The 7555-nt window shown below is 47.1% G+C and overlaps 1 pseudogene; it reads left to right on the top strand.

Moving 5' to 3' along the window:
* The window catches only part of LOC119358996, a 10291-nt pseudogene extending 3231 nt beyond the window's left edge, over positions 1–7060 (top strand).
* The last annotated feature ends 495 nt before the right edge of the window (positions 7061–7555 follow it).

Here is a 7555-nt window from a genome sequence, read left to right as displayed (position 1 = left end):
ATGAATGAATGAAATGCAACACAAAAGATGGTAAATAAATTTAAATTCTGAATATTATTGCTTATGCACTTCATATTGTTTTTTAGTGTAGCCCCGCTCACAGGTCGTGTGGCAGATAGACTCACAAATGTAGTATCCATAGTAATTATTTTCGGCTTCCTGCCACAACCACTTTACAAGAAATAGAGGTCAATCAAACTGATAAGCAAGCATGCTAAAATGATATTGATGAAACTAGCACTTGAATCAGTAGGAGATGCATGGAACATGCTAATAGTACTTACTTTCGGGTGTTTAAATTCTAGCTTCTTCGGCAGTCCCGAAGCTTTTGAGGTGAATTTTTACAAACCCTGCCAGACAAAGAAAACAATTACTTGATATCAGGAAGTGAACAAAGTTGCCGATATGGCGCGATAATGATCGATTTAATTTACTTCTCGAGAATTTCAGTCATGTCCGCATACTCCTTGGGATCTTTTCGTCTCGAGTCTAAGACGGTTACTACTCCCTCCTCGAGCTTAATCTCTAGGAGAATACAATGGAACCTACGCACGCGTACATAACTCATCAATTACATTACTATAACCTGGACTAATAAGGAAAACCGAATATACACAAGAAAGTAACACTCACTTGAAGTTGTAAGAAAAGAGTATTATAGCTTTGTTTTGATTTAATACCAACGATCGTAGCAAGTTGGCCTTGGTTTCTTTTTTCTTAAATTCAACCGAATATGCATCTATGATATTTGTGTTAATGAACCCAATATCACCGATTTGTCTTTTTTTCAATTCGGCGATCTTCAATCTGCATAATATAGTGAGGATAATTATAAATACATGCAATGAAAGAGCTGACCTATATATAGAGACTTAATGACAGAAGTAGTACTTATAGATAGTAGCAAGTGACCGTTAATTTATTGAGGGCGCTCTGATTGAAAAACTGGAAGAACTCCTCAAATGGAACATTCAACAGATCAGTTCCAACGAGGTCATGCTCCTCTTTAACTCTTAGCGTCAAAGTATTCCTCCCCCCAGACTCTCTGCAGGTTTTCATGTACCAATCATGGAATCTTCGCATCATCGTTGTTAGAGACCTTTCATCTTTGACGAGAGGCTTCCCGTACTCGTATCTGTGTTCTTCCACGTCCAAGAATTCATAATGTACATCGTCGGGCAGGTAATCTTCAACATTGTTATAACCGGGCACCATCGTCGAATCGTTAGCGACGATATCGCTAGACACCTTGAGCGGGGGGAACGATTGGTTCGCTTGTTCGCCGAGTTGGGAAATTTTTTTCCCAGCTCGTCGTTCCGCTAACCTTTGATCACTGACAGTACTTCCCGACCGCTCCGCTTCGATAAATGACCTTTCAATAATGCGCTCATAGTTACCTTTCAGCGGAGACTTTGGTGGTTTCTTCAGGGCTTCTAGAGTGCGCTTCGCTTTCACCGGATCTACCTTCTCCTCCGGAGGTGGATGTTTCTTTGCTTTCACCCCTTCAAAGAAGTTCTTCACTTTGTCTCGCACGATTTTCTCGTTTTCCTCCAGGGTCCTCTCGTATGGTAACTTCTCTGGAGTCTTCAGAGAAGGACCGAATATGTATTGCCTCCTGCCTCTGGATGTACTGCTAGACGCCGGAGCAGACGGAGCGGCTACAACTGTCTTCTTTCCTTGCTTACGAGGAGGAGGACTATGATGCGCCGGAGCAGCCGGAGCGGCGGCGGGTCTCTTCCGCCCTTGCTGACGAGGCGGAGAAGGAGTAGGCTGGCTGCTCGGGCGTGCTGGCGCAGGCGGAAAAGGAGGCGGAGTGCCACCACGCGCCGAAGAAGGAGGCTGAGTGCCCTGATCACTCGCCGGAGGAGGAGGCGGAGTGACCTGACTCGCCGGAGGAGGAGGAGGAGGCGGAGGCGGCCAGTTCAGAAGGTTGATGAGCTCCTTCCGCCATAGGCATGGAGTCTTCAGAGCAGAACCCAGTCGAGTCTCCCCTTCACCGGTAGGGTGGTCAAGCTCGAGCTCCTCAAATCCCTCCATTATTTCGTCCACCATCACCCTAGCATATCCTTCTGGAATGGGCCGGCAGTGAAAAGTTGTGCCAGGTTCAGGAGGTGCAACAGAGCCAACAACCGCCTTGACTTTCATTTTCATCCATTGTGTCATAAGGTGGCAATTTTGAGACTCCATGATGAAGTCCACGGGGTAGCTAGCAGGAACCGTGAAGACAGGCTCCAGCTGCTGCAGCTCGGTGGAAGCCATGCTGCTTCACCGCTGAGATGGCGGGGTAGCTTCGAGGGAAGCTTCGGCAGGTCGCTTGTTGCGATCTGCTTCTCGTTACTCTATCGCTTGTACCCTTGCGTGCAGCGCCTGAATTTGGATCTGCTCCACTTTCTTCCTCCTCTCCTGGAATTTGTAACCATCTGCGTCCAGAAACCCAGCCCTCCACGGAACGGAGCCTGGCGTGCCTCGTGTCCGTCCAGAGTGCTCAGGATTCCCGAGGGCCATTGTGAGCTTGTCGTTCTCTCTGTCTGGAACGAACGTTCCTTGCTGGCTGCATCGATATACCCCTAAAGCCTCGTGACTGGTATTCTCATTTGCTCGTCCGTCCAAACGCACTTCCCTGATATAGGGTCCAAGGTTCCGCCAGCCCCGAAGAACCAAGTCCGGCAACGGTCTGGCCACCTCAATGTCTCTGGTTCGACCCCTTTATCAAGCAGGTCATTCTCAGCCTTGTCCCACAACGGCTGGGATTTGAGGTAGCCACCTGACCCGTGCGATGGTGAAGCTTCTTCTTCGCAACATTCTTCTTGTTTGTCACTGACATCTTCTTACTCTTGTCCGATGTCTTGTGGGCCACAAATGCGGGCCAGTGATCTCTGATCTTCTCATACCGGCCGATGAATTCTGGTGTCTCTTCTTTGTCGACAAATTTTTTCAGCTCATTCTTCCACCTCCTGAATAGTTCTGCCATCTTCTTAAGAGCATGAGACTTGATCAATTGCTCTTTAACTGGCTTCTCCGGATTCTCCTCTGGCGGTAGGATGAAATTTTCCTTCAGCGCGGTCCAAAGATCATCTTTCTGCATATCGGAGACATAAGACACCTCAGGGTCTTCTTTAGCCGGCTTTAACCATTGGTGGATGCTGATCGGGATCTTGTCCTAACAAGAACCCCGCACTGAGCAGCAAATGCTTCCTTTGTCCGGATGGGTTCAATCGGCAATGCCATCGCGCGCGATTTCTATGATCTCAAACCTTTCATCCGAGCACAACTTTTCTTCGGGCCTCATCTCTTTACCGAAGTTGTGCTCGATCCGGAGGGCTATAAAAAAGAAGAAAGACGAGAGTTCATTAATATATGTGTACATACCAAAAACAATTAATGCATCCATTAGCTAGCTATAGTCAGCACATGCTTAATTAATATATATACCTGGCCAGACTCCGTTAGGTCACCGGAGCCGTCATCACGGTGTCCTTCTTGCACCGGCATTGGGTCACCGGAGCCATCATGATCATGTCCTTCCTCCTCCATTGTTCGATCACCGTAGTCTACTTCTTCACCCTCTCCTTCCAGACCATCGGTGTCATTGAGAAACGACAAGACGGCCTCAGTTCCGTGTGCGATTATGTCCCCCAAAATCGCTTCTGTTGCTTCATCTCGGGGGTTCATAGTTTCTGCAAATTTTTACAACATGGCAATTATTATTCAAACATGACAGATGGATATATTAGTGGCAAACGTAGAACTAGCTAGCTAATCACAATAAGGAATCATATTAATTAGTGGCCTCGACGCTGCTTCTCTAGGGTTTGGGGTGGCCCCGATCGGAAATGCTTCAAGGGGTGGCCTCGACAACGCTTCAAGGGTATGGGGTGGCCTCTTAAATATCGTGGATGTCGCCTAGAGGGGGGGGGGGTGAATAGGCCTTTTAAAATAATTACGGTTTAGGCTTGAACAAATGCGGAATAAACCTAGCGGTTAATTTGTCAAGCACAAAACCTAAGACAACTAGGCTCACCTATGTGCACCAACAACTTAAGCTAAGCAAGATAAGCAACTATGTGATAGCGAGATATATGGCAAGAAACAATATGGCTATCACAAAGTAAAGTGCATAAGTAAAGGGCTCGGATAAGAGATAACCGAGGCACGCGGAGACGATGATGTATCCCGAAGTTCACACCCTTGCGGATGCTAATCTCCGTTTGGAGCGGTGTGGACACACAATGCTCCCTAAGAAGCCACTAGGGCCACCGTAATCTCCTCACGCCCTCGCACAATGCAAGATGCCGTGATTCCACTAAGGGACCCTTGAGGGCGGTCACCAAAACCGTACACTTTGGCAACCCTTGTGGGAGTTCACCGGTGCCCGTCTTGCTCGAGGCGATCTCCACAACCTAATTGGAGACCCCGACGCTTGCCCGGAGCTTTACACCACAATGATTGAGCTCCGAACACCACCAAGGTTGGGGTTAACTCCCCAACTACACCATGAAGCTTCACCACAATGGAATATGGCTCCAAGGTGACCTCAACCATCTAGGGCGCCCAAGCACCCAAGAGGAACAAGCTCAAGGGTACCAAGCACCCAAGAGTAATAAGCTTCTCAACTTGTAACTTCCACTTATCACCGTGGAGAACTCAAACCGATGCACCAAATGCAATGGCAAGAGCACACGGAGTGCCCAAGTCCTTCTCTCCCAAATCCCACCGAAGCAACACATGCTAGGGAGGAAAATGAGAGGAAGAACAAGAAAGAGATCACCAAGAACTCCAAGATCTAGATCCAAGGGGTTCCACTCACAAAGAGGAGAAAGTGATTGGTGAAAATGTGGATCTAGATCTCCTCTCTCTTTTCCCTCAAAACTAGCAAGAATCCATGGAGGGATTGAGAGTTAACAAGCTCGAAGAAGGTCAACAATGGGGGAAGAACACGAGCTCAAAGGATAAGGTTCATTGGAGAAGAAGACCCCCCTTTTATAGGAGGGGAAAATTCCAACCGTTATGTGCTCAGCTCGCACACGAGCGGTACTACCGCTCAGGCGGAAGAAATAGGGAAAAGGAGCAACAAAACATGAACCTTGAGGCGGTAGTACCACAAATAAGCGGTACTACCGCTCACCCCAGCGGCACTACCGCTGCTGGAGCAGAACACAGGACCAAAAGAGGCAGGGCAGAGCAGAGTACGGCGGCAGTAATGCAGTAGCGGTACTATCGCCCGACCGGAGCGGTACTACCGCTCGTAGGCGGTGCTACCATGCCTTACTGCCGTGCAACTACTGCTAAACCCGACACGAAAAGTGCAGGACCCAAAATCGAGGCGGTAGTAGAGCGGTACTGGAGCGGTACTACCGCTTGATGCTATAAGCGGTACTACCGCTGCAGACCGCTGTACTACCGCAGGGAGAAAACCAGAACGGCCATAACTTCTTCATATGAGCTCCGAATTGAACAAACTCAAGCTTGTTGGATACAAGACGACGAGTAGCATCAAAACAGCGAAGGTATGCCAACAAATAGAGGAGTGAAACCTCCAACCGAGAAGAACCGGCATAACCTCCAACATCGAAAACATCATAGAAGATCGAGTGAACTCCGTTTTCTATGAACTCGAGCTTCTCACCAAGATGACCATAAGCTCCAAAACTCACAAAGAAAAGAACCAAAGAAGAACCAATAAAGATGATGCAAGGATGCAATGGTTTGAGCTTTCTACGAACAATACGATCAAGCTACTCATCGAGAGCCCCCTTGATAGTACGACAATCGATCCTATAACCCGGTCTCCCTACTACCACTATGAGACCGGTAAAATAGAAAACCTATCAAGGGCAAACCTTTGTCTTGCACATAGTCCACTTGAGCTAGATGATGACGATCTTGACTTCCTCAAGTTGGACCACCTTTCTTGATTGCGTTGGCTTGGTGAAGACTAGTAGATTGCTTCCCCATACTCCACTATGGGTGAGCAACTCTTCTGCACAAATTCACAAGTCCATTGTCACCATAATGGGAGGCAAGCTTCAAGCACTTGATCTCTTCGTGATGCATCACTTGAACTTGCACACAGCAACCTAACCCCACACAGAACTCTCACAAAGACCATGGGTTAGTACACAAAGCGTAATTGACAATGCTTACCATACCATGGGATCACTTGATCCCTCTCGGTACATCTTCTACGCTTTGTGGGTTGATCAACTTGATTCACTCTTTGACTTAGTCTTGATCAACCTCTCACAAGACCAATCTTTAGGTAATTCCTTGAATACCACCTTGGTCGACACAAACTCTCCTTGAAACCAACACATGTACTCCAAGGAAAGCCTATGGACAGAATTTTCAAATATAACTCAAGGCAACCATTAGTCCATAGAGATTGTCATCAATTACCAAAACCAAACATGGGGGCACCGCATGTTCTTTCAGCCTCGATGACAACGCTCTTTTAACTTGGTAAATTTGGGTGGCCTCAAGAGATTTTGTCAGGTAGGGGCGCGGCAGGAGGGGGTAGGAGACCGACATCATTTTTTTCTACGGTTTGGGTGTCCTCGAGAGTTTTGGTCGAGCGAGAGGGCCGGGGGTGCTCCCGTGGTATAAGTTATCACGGTAGAGAGGGGGTATATCGACAACGATGACATACGACGACCCCTCGAACCTCGAACCCTCAGCGACCCTTGACCCTTCGGTGACCCTCGACCCTCTACCCTAGCTAGTTCCCGACCCTCGCCCCTCGAACCCTCGGCGATCTAATGACCCACAAGTATAGGGGATCTATTGTAGTCCTTTCGATAAGTAAGAGTGTTGAACCCAACGAGGAGCAGAAGGAAATGATAAGCGGTTTCCAGCAAGGTATTCTCTACAAGTACTGAAATAAGTGGTAACAGATAGTTTTGTGATAAGATAATTTGTAATGAGCAACAAGTAACAAAAGTAAATAAGGTGCAGCAAGGTGGCCCAATCCTTTTTGTAGCAAAGGACAAGCCTGGACAAACTCTTATAAGATGTAAAGTGCTCCCGAGGACACATGGGAATATCGTCAAGCTAGTTTTCATCACGCTCATATGATTTGCGTTCGGTACTTTGATAATTTGGTATGTGGGTGGACCGGTGCTTGGGTACTGCCCTTTCTTGGACAAGCATCCCACTTATGATTAACCTCTATTGCAAGCATCCGCAACTACAACAAAAGTATTAAGGTAAACCTAACCATAGCATGAAACATATGGATCCAAATCAGCCCCTTATGAAGCAACGCATAAACTAGGGTTTAAGCTTCTGTCACTCTAGCAACCCATCATCTACTTATTACTTCCCAATGCCTTCCTCTAGGCCCAAACAATGGTGAAGTGTCATGTAGTCGACGTTCACATAACACCACTAGAGGAGAGACAACATACATCTCATCAAAATATCGAACGAACACCAAATTCACATGACTACTAATAGCAAGACTTCTCCCATGTCCTTAGGAACAAAAGTAACTACTCACAAAGCATAAACATGTTCATAATCAGAGGGGTATTAATATGCATATAGGATCTGAACATAT

The sequence above is a fragment of the Triticum dicoccoides genome, chromosome 2A (assembly GCF_002162155.2).
Source record: "Triticum dicoccoides isolate Atlit2015 ecotype Zavitan chromosome 2A, WEW_v2.0, whole genome shotgun sequence".
NCBI classification, from domain to species: Eukaryota; Viridiplantae; Streptophyta; class Magnoliopsida; order Poales; family Poaceae; genus Triticum; species Triticum dicoccoides.
Note: the sequence above shows the minus strand (reverse complement) of the source record. Positions and strands in the feature narration are given on the sequence as shown.